Source organism: Chenopodium quinoa, unplaced genomic scaffold (assembly GCF_001683475.1).
Source record: "Chenopodium quinoa cultivar QQ74 unplaced genomic scaffold, ASM168347v1, whole genome shotgun sequence".
Taxonomy (NCBI): Eukaryota; Viridiplantae; Streptophyta; class Magnoliopsida; order Caryophyllales; family Amaranthaceae; genus Chenopodium; species Chenopodium quinoa.
This window is the reverse complement of record NW_018745217.1, coordinates 14,909-26,414: the sequence shown is the minus strand read 5'-3', so window position 1 is coordinate 26,414 and position 11,506 is coordinate 14,909. Positions and strand designations below refer to the sequence as shown.

Genomic DNA, 11,506 nt, shown 5'->3' with positions numbered 1-11,506 from the left:
TTGTGCAATGTGGGGACTATTGTGACTCGCCATTTCAATTTTCAAACAATTCGTGAACTTTTATGTGTAATATTATGTTATTCGTACTATTGGTGTGCATTAGGGTAATTAATTAAGACAATATGATCTTATTTGTGAAGCTTGCTACTACTACGTAAGGCCTAATCGTGTATTAATTAAGGCACCGATGATTGCCATTTGTCTAGGTGTAAACAATGATATGGTTTATGGTGTTGTTAATATATTATGTGTGATTAGTAATCGTTTTTTATGTTTACCTTCAACTTTTATTAATGTTGCTTTTAGTAAAACAAAATCACAATGTATAGTAATATTGATTTAGGCCCATTAGTAGATATTAATTACAAACAAAATTAACTACTAGGTAAAACGACAACTATTGTGCATTTACTAGAAATACGTTAAGTTAACAAATAATATGACCTTCAAATTGAATTGGAATGGTCATCATTTTTTTAATAAGTAGTTAACACTTTGCAAATGTAACAAACTTGGTTTAATTGAAAAAACAATAATATAATAGAGTATCCTACAGCGTCAACTACGGTTGCTAGCATATAGCAAGTAGTAAATTTTGGAATAATAAGTACGTCAAAGAAGGATGAAAACAACTAATTTAAGATCAATCATTAAGCATCCATACAAAATGATGACTGTTTTGAAAAAATAAAAGGGAATATAAATCGCTAGGGCATTTAAGTGGCGGATTGGTGGCGCTATTAGGTGTCCTACTTTGCGTTATTAGGTTTCCTAATTTCGCTATTAGGGATATTGCATACGTACTAGGCCAAATGAGCATTACTTCATGAAGTTCCTGATATTAAAAGTTGCATGCACAAAAGAAAAAAAGATGTTACATAACTGCAGATTGAAAATCAAATCATGTATGGCCTAGACTGCACCGCAAATTAACTTAGTCCTTTGCATGCATGTGATAAAGAATCGGTTATAGATACTACTACGGACACTTATTTCTAAATGTAAAACTAAAACGAAAATAAGGGAGTATTTCAACTCTAACAATACTTCTACAATTATTCCTTTTAATAGAAATTCAATGATGCATATTGTCAGAGAAATTCTCTTAACTGAAATTCCTCTCAAACCTTCTTTTTAACCATCATTTGCTACCATTCAAGATGCATATTGTCAGAGAAATTCTCTTAACTGATCAAATCAATCATTTTCTTTTTATCTAACCCCATCTTCTCAATTTTACGCAGTTTCCTCCCGCTCTAAATCTTGTTCTCCTTTTTCTGGGTTTTCTTTGTTGATTGTTAGGGATCAAACCGCCTTAATTAATCATGTTTGCGAGGATTTTCGGCAAACCCAAGGAGGGTACGAGTGCTGTTGCAACTTTGGACAAATTGAGTGAGGTTTGTTCTTGTGAATTTTAGTTTCCGTTTTAATTAATTAATTTTTTTATGCTGATTTTTTTATTTTTTATTTTTACTTTCGATCTCTTGCAATGGATGAATCTTTGCAATGTTTTTCTTCTATTGATTGATGAGATGGGTATTTGATTTTGGTATTTTACTGTTGAAATATATGATGCTTTTTATTGGATTACTATCAAGTGTGTTCAGATTTTATTGCTATTTGTTGTTCATATGTTGGTTGCTTTTCTGAGGATGTGAATGAGCTTACAAGTTTTCTGTAAGAAGAAATTGTTTGTTGCAATCGTCATCGTGTTGGTATTGATTCGATGTGATTGAGTTGGCTGTCCTGAGATAGTGTACTTCTGTGAGGTGTATTATAAGTGGAGATAATTCATTCTCTAAAGAACAAGGCGCAGGGCTGTTAGAGAGGAATGTAACTGTTTGGATGGGATGTTTGGGATGTTCTGTTTTTTTTTTTTTTTTTCTTGGCACCTTATAAAGTTGAGCAACATTTATGAGTTTACAACCAATTTGATTTATAAGGTTTTGTAAATAGTTTTGTTAATGAGGCAGCTAATTCTAATTTTAGGCTCTGCTTGATTTCTATGTCAGTTCTGGGAAAATAAAGCCTGAACATATCATCATATTTAGGCTCAGCTACCTCTTTCTTTCAATGTGAACAATTCAGCCAGTGAGTTCTAATTTCTTATTTTGCTGTTAAATGCTTTTTAAATACTTCTATATTATTATACGGTGCATTTATAGAAATTGTGCTTCTTTTTGTCGATTGTAGGATAACATAAACTATTGTTTGGGGATGGATAGGATATATTCTGTTTAGAAATAGGTTTATAAGAATATAAATTGTGCATTTATATTCTGTTTAAATTGTGCTTCTTTTGGTTCTTAATATACTGAAGAACTGGATAACCACCTGGTGGACTTGTTTGGAATAAGGAACTACAATAATACAATATATAGACATTGGTTGGTTATCTCTTATTTACTTGGACTTTATGGAACTCCAATTCTGAGCTCTTTATATTATAACTTGTCCATGAGAACAGCTAGGATTGTTTTTTGTATAATAATCTTTGGCATTAATTTCCATGGAAGTTAATTCTATATACTGGTATAAGGAATTAGGTTCTGATTTTTTAATAGATATCTTGATTTGAACTTGAATTCTGAAATAACCAAAAAATGGTGAAATTGTATCTTTTCCTGCAATCAAAGTATCAAAATCTATTTTAAGCAATCTTAAAAAGGGTTTTATGTCATATTGTTAGTAAGCTCATAAGTTTGTCTCTTTCCTAACCTAGCCATTGCTGGTTGTTAATTTATGTTTTGTATTTTAATAGCTAATCTATTTGTGCTATGCAGAAATTGCCTCAGTATCCATTGCCGACTCATGAACTTGTTCTGAGATGTCTTATTTCAACTGAGTTTGAGTTTTGAAATTGGATCATTTTTCCCTATTCATTTGATTCTCACAATATAGTCTTGAAAGACTAACAAATTGTCTGATTCATGTTGTAGATAAATACAATTGCTTATAAAAATAGACATACTGCTGAATTAAGAACAAGCTTTTTCTTGACGATGTCAGCTTCGATATGCCGGAGGTAAGAGATTGAGTTCTCTGATTATGTCAGTTTTATGTGGTCATTTATTCTATTTATTACGTTCTAAACCGTCAATTATGTGGTCTTTTGTTTGTGTCATGGCAATACAGGTAACCAATACTGAGAGCAGTGATGATGTAACATATCGATGTCCTCCAAAAACAGAGTTTTAGTGCTTCATCAGTACTCTTGTCACATATAAGGTATTCATATTCTAAATGATAGAGATACTATAACATCTTATAGATTCATGACAGTCAATGTGACTTTAAGCTTGATTACTATCAAAAGAATATTGTTATTTTGATTAAATGATGGTTATAATCTGATTAAATGATGGCCATATCTTTACATAATTAAAAGATATTGTTATTCTCGACTTCCCGCTTTATTTATTTATATAATTATTTCATATATTAATTTTGATTAAATTGAGTGGCAATGTATCATTGCGCGCGGTTCCGATTGGTTCTCCAACTACTAGGCTCAGCAGTAGTGGTTCAGCCGCTTAACAAGAAACTTTTATTTGCTTTAAGAAAAAATAGTTTCAGGAAAATAAGGTAAGATTGCATCAGATTTTTGTGATCAATCTTATTATTGCCCTTTTCTGCTCTCACTTCTTTTATCTCAATCTCCAATCTGTTACACAACTGATGCAAGTCCCTGATTTCAGTCTATGTAGACAAGACTATTCTTGTAAAGCATGTGGAACGGTATTTCCAAATTACAATTCCACATGATTTACCCATTAGTAATGAGTTACTGAATAGATGTCCTTATGAATTACATTATTATAGAGAAGTTGGCATTAAGTCCATTATGAACTGGCAGCCTTGTTAAAGTCAATAATTTGCTTAATCATAGATTTATGGAGAAAATATTTTCAACTTCATGCTCTCACACTTCACAATTTATTGACTATCTTAATTACTAAAACAGCATTTTGAATGAAAACTAGCTCAATGGAAGTATTCCAAAAACATTGGGGCTTGTACAGAATTTAACTGTAATGTGAGTACATGTTAGATCTATTTTAGTGTAGCTAACTGGAAAGGATTACCACCATTTCAGGGTAACTAACTTTTCTCTGGTTTGCAGTCGTTTGGACAGGAACTCCTTGAGTGGATCTGTGCCCCGAAATTTGAGTCACTACTGTGAGTGAGCTGTAAGTAGTTCGAGGTTTTTTTTTGGTTACTTTCTTTATGTCATGATTACAAGTTCAAATGTATAATGATGATGGCACATTTTTTTTGTTGGTGGTACTGTATTACAGCTACCTGGCAAATAACAATTTGAGTGGGCCAATCCCTGACCTTACAAGAATGACTCTCCTTACATTTGTGTGAGCAGCAGCAATATCGAACTGTTGGTAGCTTGATATTTTTTGTTAGCATCATCATCAAGATATACTACGTAGCTTATTACAAATCATTTTTTCTGAAGATATCTGCTAGAATTCTGCCTTGTGAATTTTTGTTGATTGCCCCCTATGTTTTGCAGAGGGTTGAGTAATGATAATTTTGATGCAACGTCTGTTCCTCAGTGGGTGGGTTGAGGAGTTACCAAATTTAACTACATTGTGAGTTTCTCTCCCTTTTTCTTTTTTCTGTATTTAGATTTAGTTATAAGTTAAGCAAGTGGAACAATGAAAAAATACATTAGCGAGACATGTTTACACGGTTTCTAAGTTTCATCTGACCCCCTCTTCTGTTCCATGAGAAGGAAAAGCTTTAGTAGAGATATTGGGATCATTTTGACGTTGAGGATACATTAGGAATGTCCATATGATTGGGCGCATCATGATCGTTTAACTTTTTGCCCAAATAAATTATATTGGAGAGAAAACTTTTTAGCTTTGAATTATTGCTGTCTAAACAATCATGTTAATGAGCTATCCTTAGTTTCTCAATTCTTGTGAATCAACCGACCAATATATACATACCTTAACTGTAGCAATGAAGTAGTTGTCTCGGCTTTTGCATTTCTATCAACTGCAATATTAAGACACAATTTGGAGGAAACCCATGTACTGAGATAGCTTATTACAATGAGATACTGGCATTCAGTTTTGGGTATTGTGGTTTAGAGATATTTCCTTGCACCTCTGACTTTGTTGTATTACGCACTTATCATCATGGCATTTGACTATTGGTTGATGCAGAAGCACTAATTCAACTATTCAAGTGTTGTGTCAATGAGAAACTTGAATGAGTTTTAAGATTTATGGGGCTCAGTGGCTCGGAAGGCTAAAGCGGTCCTTGGATGATGATGTTCCACCTGAACAAGCTGAAGCCCCTAGGACAACTCGTCAGTATGAAGATAATGCTGCTTTTGGACAGCAGGTGAGAAATCCTTGTTATAATAGTGGACTAGACCATGATAAACATCTTGTTCTTAAATTCTCTTCTTCCACAATCCTCTTAATCACTTTCTCTCCGCAAAGCAATAAGGAAAAGAATTAATCCTGTGTAAACGCACACTAGAGGTGGAAAATTATCCTAGAATGATAGTATACCTGTGAAGGAAAGGGATAGAAAAGATTTGTGTATGAAAATACTCATAAAAGAGCATTTTGTTGCTTAATCTCGAATCTTATTTTAAATGGGTAGACGTTGTAATTTCCATTTTTATTTGATGATCACTGCTGTATTGATATATCATACTGATAGACTGATAGTACTTTCATTATTTGAGTTATTTGATACTAGGATGGCTGCCATTTCAACCTGAGCAAGGCCGCAAAAAGCCAGACAAAGCTGTATTACGGAAGGGATTTGGTGCTATTGCTTCTTCATTTAATTATCTTGGAAATGCCTTAGAGGTAAGCTTGATGTAATTACTTAATAATGCTGAGTATATAAAGCTCTCAGCTGTGAATTTGCTCATTTCGTTCTATGTTTAGGCTTTTTACCAATCCTTGTGTGGCTCAGACACCTTATGCTATTATGTCCTCGGATATTATCTTAATAGATCAAATCCTTGAGGAGAGCTTCATGTGCCATTTTTTAATTGCAAATCCCAGTATGCTGTAGAGATTCATCAAGTTTACATGATTGGATTCTCTGGAAGATTTTTTTATGAGCAATTTTTGTCGTAGAGTGTTATGAAAGGTCCATTTATGGCCTATAGCCATCTAATATGTGTGTATCTTTTTGGATAAAGAAATATGGGGGAGTTGTAAAAAGTAAAAAGATTTGTTATTAATTGAAGTAAATAATTTGACAATTCTTTCACGTTTCTGAGATGGTGGAATCTGGATAGTCGCTGTTCAACAAGCTAAGCCAAGATTATGAAGAGCGACTTCTCATCTAAGGTATTAAATGTGAATATCACTTGATTACATACAGATGGGAAGCTTGCTTTGTTCCCCTATTATATTGGTTGTTATAAGATCCACAAGGAGAAGATTGAGAAATGGCAGGAAGAGATGAAGGAGCTGAGGGCAATCGATGCAACTAACAAGGAAATGAATGATCGCCTGAATAATGTCCAATTCCTACTTCAAACTATTCATATCGGCCAATAAAGATTCAGCATTTCAGCTGCTAATTAGACCTTGATCCATTGCCCTTTCGGCTGTGAATCATGGATTTGCCTGTGGACAACCAAGTTCACAAGTGCAGGTGATGATTTCTCAAGATTGTATTTATTAGTTGATACATTGTGACATGTTGTGTCCGTAGTAACTTTAAAATACTGCATATTTATTTGTTTTGAAAAGCTTTATATTCTATGTTAGAAATTGATAGATGTCAACATATGGCAAACAAATGCAGGGAATGACTGTGTCTATTAAGGAGTAACCGTATCATTTTAAAGAGGATTTGAAGAGCACGATGTGAGTACATTTTGATCTACTTGTATTTTCTTTCAGACAACTGATCATGAGTTGGTAACTTGATTTTTTAATAGATATCAAGCCATCTAATATGTGTGTATCTTGCTTTGATGGCTACTGTTGTCGCAGTGATTGAATTTTTTCCCGGATGGTTTGATTGTGTAATTGGCTTACGGAATATCAATTTCATAATACAGTTTATTGTTAATTGATTTTTCTGTATAATCAGTTTAGGATTCTTCTAATTTAATGTGGAGAATTGAATTAATTAAGTTTACAACTTAGAGTATGTTGTTAATTTATTTGTCGCCGGTGACAGCCAGTGTAAAATTTTGTCACACCGCTTGGCATGAGCCACAATGATTAAGAGTAGTACTAGGATGGGTGATCTCCTGGGAAGTCCTCATGTTGGTTCATGTAGCCGACCCACTAATGGGATTAAGGCGTTGAAGGCAAAAAAGAAGAAGAAGAAGAAGAAGAAGAAGAAGAAGAATATTAGGTTTTGGTGGGTTAAGCAATGTGTGGTAGTCTGCATGCAAAAATGTTTTTGAGGGCGTAATACAGGGTTTTAAATTCCCTAGATGGAATCTTTTCCTTCATTTCTTTGGCTGGCTCATTCTAATTGAAGCTAAATAGGAGAGAATGAAGGAGTCTGACCTTGAAACTTACTATATTTTTGGTTTATCCACAATATGCATGTTTGTTACCGTGTTCAGCCACTGATCTACATCAAAATATATTTATTTTTCTTACCATGGACATCTCAATTTAGCTTTGCAGGGGGATTTGAGTATTTATTTTGTTGTGTTTTCGAGCTGATGTATGTACAAGTTTATTTAGCATATTAACTTATGAAAAAAAACTGCAAATAATTCTTATCAAAGGGGATAGGACTGTACTATTGTTAATATAGCATTGCAAGAGTTAGGCCCTGTTCTTTTGAGCTTCTAGCAGGGAGTCACATTTTATTACCGCATTATTATTGTTATTTTTATTATTACTATTATTATTATCACTATTATTATTATCGCATTATTATTATAATCATTAAATATTATTATTAAATATTAATTTTTATTATTATAATAATAATAATTATTATTAAATATTAATTATTTATTATTATTATTAAATATTAATTATTTATTAATATTAAGTATTAATAATTTATTATTATTATTAAAAAGTAATAATATTATCTTGTTATTATCTTTAAAATATTAATTTTTATTATAAAAAATCAATTATTATTATTATTATTATTATTAAATTTTAATTATTATTATTATAATTATTAAATATTAATTATTTATTATTATTATTAAATTTAATTATTATTATAATAATTCAATATTAATTATTATTTTTAAGCAGAGCAGAGCAAATTCAAGCACACAGAGTAGAGCAAGACTCAGCAAAGCAGAACAACTTTAAAGAACAGGGCCTTAGACTGTATGTATAAGTTTATAATGCAAACTTCTTGTGCTTTGTTCTATAGGCTGCAAGTATTCATGGACCAATTAACATATGGAAATCAAATTATATGGATGGCTTACTATTGATGCAGTAGAAGAGGTCAGACTCCATCAGAGGTCGACATTTTCATTGTAAGTTTTAATCATTTCAAGCATATTTGAATTGATTTACCTTCCAGAGGCTTACGGAATGTTCACTTTAAAAAGTTGTCACTTTATTTACATTTTTTGGAAACATGTACTCCATATCATGGTCTTGAACTAACTGGAGGAGCACATTGGCGATTCATGCATTTTTTCTGCTCTTATTCTCTGCCTCTTGTTTTTTATGTTTGTTGCGGTCAAACCTCAAATATTTGCTTCCTTTTGTGAAACCTATTCATTAAGTTTATGCTTTCGATATGAAATACTCACTGGTTATGGTGATTTCACCTTGTGTGTGTAGATTAGCTGACACATCTGTCTGTTTTACCCATTATCTCTAGCATAAGCCTCACATATATATATATGTATTTAAGCTTTTATTTCAGCAGTTGGAAATGCATATTTGTGCTTCCATAATCTGGTTGAGTTGGTTTTTATGATTTACAATTATTAATGATGCTATTTCACTGATATTCTCTATTCTTGAGAACTTTGTAATGACATTTGTTAAAGAATGCTCCATATATTTTTCGATAATAATAATTAAGAAACAGAAGATATTGGAAAAATATCTTCTGTAAAGTAAAGCCTTGCCCTTCTGTTTGTGATTGCCAACTTTAGCTGTTTGATTTCTTCCCTATCAATTCACCCTGCACCATCAGAACTTTACTGTGCAATTTTCATCTTCAAGTATTGTATGGACTTGGATTTTTGTGCTTTTTTTTTCAAATCTGGAATGGTATTAAATTTAACTTGGAATTAAGTTGGGTTTTTTCATTAATGTGCCTCCTATAATACAGCGTGGTTTGATGCAGCTACTATCCCACAGAGATTTTCAAATGGCTATCTGCTTATCGCTGGGGTGAGTGGAGGTGTTTCATGCTTTACTCTTCATGTTTCCATATGCAGGATATAAACTATACTCATTTAATTTTCCTATTATTGTCACTTTCTTTCTGTTGGGATTTATAGTCTTATTTTTGTACAGATAACTGATTTTGTAGCTGTGGTTAGAATACTTGATGTAACTCTGGTTGTTTCCTTACTGGACCACAATTCCTATTGCAAAGATGATAGGTATGCGGGGCTTTTATTTTTTTTACTAATTAGAATGAACTTTGTGTCTCTCAATACTAATGCGACCATTAATTAATTGTCTCATGTCTAAAATCCTCAATGTGCAGTGACTTTGCCGACATTTTTTATGTTGATTGGTTCATTTCTTCTCTTGCAAAGGATGTGAAAATTGTGAAAAAATTTCCAAATAAAATCACGAGATCTATGGAAAAGCCCCCCTATACGATGCGAGTGCCTAGAAAGTCAAACCTCGAAGATTATATTGAACTTTTTGCCTATGGCGCTTATCTTGTGTATTCCTTTACCTTTCTCATTCCTGTCTTGCAGTTGCCACAGATGGTTGGCTATTAAGCAATAAAAGATATTGGAAGATTGGAATCAGGAACAAGTGTTCACATTCCATTTGTTGCACTGATAGCACACGCAATGTCGTAAGATAGACAAATATATAGGGTGGTTGTCTTAGGTTTCAAGATCAAGTGCTTGTCTACTTGAAAATGTGTATAGGTGGATCCAAGTTCTAGACTCTAGAGCTTTTTCTTACTTCTGATAGTTTTATTTTTTTTAATAAATATTGTTTATATGTGTTGCTGGGAATGCTTCTTTTCGAAACTTAGGAAGAACACAGGTGTCACACACGTGTCATCGTCAAGCTGCGGAACAGAATCAGAGGACTTAGTTTATTTTATTATAAAATGTTATGCAGAGATTGTACCCAAAGTTCAAATATTAATATAAATTCATTTGTTACTTTATTTCCCATCTTTATTTATTTAGACTCGAAATTTGTGTAAAAAAATTTTGGCACGCTTGGTGGGACCGAAATTTTGTTAATTATTAGGTGTCAGATATATGTAAATAAGGAGATGATATCAAAAAAATAAGATATTTATCTTCAAGATCTCGTATAATATTTGATAGTTATCTTGTTTACTACTCAACGACATTTTATATACAGAGAGTCGTTTTTAGGGTTTAATTAGGCTCAGGTGGAATAAGTAAAAAAGACTCCATCTCCTCCCTACCACCAAACATTGTAGGTACAAGTATGCCTTAAATAGACAAGGTCTCGTACTACAAACAAATATCAAAACCCTAGCCCTTTGGAGAGAGGAATCAAGAGATTTACGAGAGTTGTAACTCATAAATTATCAATGAAATAATTGTTTTCGTACATTCTTCTACCTCTTTAATTATATATTGCAGGTTTGAACTTTTATTGTTACAAATATTTTTGAAGAACCTTCATATAATTTGATTGTGTGAGGAGTGATAAGGGAAGGGGTGTTTACTGGGATATATAGATGTTTGTCAGGTTATGGTTCTGTAGAAATTTCATGCTTTCATAAAATTTGGGAAGATATTCAATGCATGGCTGAAATGTTTGAGATGACTCACTTAGTGTTAACTTGTTCATAAAAGCAAGGGTGACTTTCATTTATTTTATTTACACAACACTAGGGTTATTAGGCAGAATGCTATATGTTGTGTTACCCCGAACTCTCCTCCACCATGAGTATCGCGTGTCTGACTATTTTTAGAATTGAAAACACTCTTTTGGCTGTTTCCCCGTATCTGCTATTTTTGGAATTGAAGGATCATATCCTCCGATCCTTACTTAGATATGACACCTAAATTCGAGGCTTTGCAACATAGGCTATATATGTTTGTTTAATCTGATATTTTTCTTCTGACAATGTATTTGGTACATTTGAATCATTGTTAGAATCTTTTATCCCTTAATTTAGCTATTGTAGTAACATTTGTAACTTTTGTGGGCCTCAATAATTATTTTCTACAACTTGTGGCTTACAGAGCTCTTCCAGATGCGTATATTATGGCAAGTTCATGCCCTGTTGAAGTTTCAGGCGTGAAATTGCAATTCCTCTCTTATCCCCTTTGCTTGCCTCTCTCCACTGAAAAGAAATGTATCTTCTACATTTGTTT

General features: G+C 32.7%; 1 long non-coding RNA gene across 14 annotated transcripts; it reads left to right on the top strand.

Annotated features, from left to right (window-relative positions):
- Positions 1–1,080: 1,080 nt before the first annotated feature.
- On the top strand, positions 1,081–10,314 carry LOC110711075. Of its 14 annotated transcripts, none has more exons than XR_002509256.1 (16): positions 1,081–1,090; positions 1,303–1,397; positions 2,013–2,091; positions 2,784–3,025; positions 3,136–3,228; positions 4,124–4,190; positions 4,299–4,367; positions 4,526–4,604; positions 5,187–5,367; positions 5,720–5,846; positions 6,373–6,648; positions 6,802–6,863; positions 8,362–8,470; positions 9,298–9,344; positions 9,471–9,559; positions 9,667–10,314. It is a non-coding gene; the product is annotated as an uncharacterized LOC110711075 (long non-coding RNA). The 14 variants fall into 14 exon arrangements; XR_002509255.1 differs by having other exon boundaries at positions 1,081–1,169; XR_002509258.1 differs by lacking the exon at positions 1,081–1,090 and adding an exon at positions 3,965–4,036 and having other exon boundaries at positions 1,100–1,397.
- The last annotated feature ends 1,192 nt before the right edge of the window (positions 10,315–11,506 follow it).